General features: G+C 45.9%; 1 long non-coding RNA gene across 1 annotated transcript; it reads right to left on the bottom strand.

Annotated features, from left to right (window-relative positions):
• Positions 1–589: 589 nt before the first annotated feature.
• LOC119426489 lies at positions 590–1,209 on the bottom strand. The gene is made up of 2 exons (XR_005187623.1): positions 746–1,209; positions 590–675 (listed from the first exon to the last, which is right to left on the bottom strand). It is a non-coding gene; the product is annotated as an uncharacterized LOC119426489 (long non-coding RNA).
• Between the last annotated feature and the right edge of the window lie 6 nt (positions 1,210–1,215).

Here is a 1,215-nt window from a genome sequence, read left to right on the forward strand (position 1 = left end):
AAGCGTTCACTTCTATCCATCCGCGGGGGTAGCAGCCCAAGTAGGGAGGCCCAGACTTCCCTCTCCCCAGCCACAACCATTAAAATACACCAGAATGCAGGAAATGGCATCTACTTTATTCAAAATTTTCTGGGGGAGGACCCCCCCATCATAATTATACCCAAAGTTAATTGCGATACAAATTTTTCATTTCAGAATTTAAAAATAAATTAAGTGCTATTGTTAAGAGGAAATTTCTTTAAATGAACCCAATTTCTTCCATTGAAGATTACTGTAGATTTGGACAAAGCACTTTTTTTTTTTTTTTTTTAAGCGTTTTTCATAGCTGGATCAGGAGCAATCAAATCCAGAGCTGATTGAGGTTTAGTCTATAGGTCAGCCTTAAGCCTAGTTATCCAGTTACCAGCGGAAAGTGACCATTGTGCTCAACGAGGACAGTAGGGCCATGATGCTTTCCAAAGCCAGCATTTAGCCGTATTACTCATGCTAGGACATGTTATTTTACCATAACTTTACAATGTTTTCAAACCTCAATCCAAATGTCAAGATCAAATCTAGTCATTTCATACAATGAAAAAACTGACGGGGACAGCTTTAACATGAATTTATTAAAATTTATATTAGTCAAATTTTAGTTGGCAACTTGTTCTGCATCTTGACTTTTGCTGGTTGGTCCTAATGGAAAAAAAAAAAAAGTCAAAATATGAACAAAGAAAAAATTAAATAAAAAGTTGATGGCACTCACCTGGACCGAACAAACATGGGTCTAGAAATCTTGCTTCCGTTACAGTTTGATGAGGCGATGTGGTTTATGAGGCCACTTGCGCAATTTACCAAGTTGCTTGCCATAGTCACGAGGCTGCTGAGGACTTTTTGGTACATGCGTTTGGTGTATTGGAGGCTCAGGCTTCAGGGGAAGGTAGCCAGGACGATGGTGCTCTGGACCCAGGGGAAGGTAGCCAGGACGCTGGTGGTGGTGCTCTAAACCCAGGGGAAGGTAGCCAGGACGCTGGTGGTGGGGGTGCTCTGGACCCAGGGGAGGGTAGCCAGGACGCTGGTGGTGGGGGTGCTCTGGACCCAGGGGAGGGTAGCCAGGACGCTGGTGGTGGGGGTGCTCTGGACCCACCGGAGGGTAGCCAGGACGCTGGTGGTGGGGGTGCTCTGGACCCACCGGAGGGTAGCCAGGACGCTGGTGGTGGGGGTGCTCTGGACCCA

Source organism: Nematolebias whitei, chromosome 20 (assembly GCF_014905685.2).
Source record: "Nematolebias whitei isolate Nwh7 chromosome 20, NemWhi1, whole genome shotgun sequence".
In the NCBI taxonomy this organism is placed as follows: Eukaryota; Metazoa; Chordata; class Actinopteri; order Cyprinodontiformes; family Rivulidae; genus Nematolebias; species Nematolebias whitei.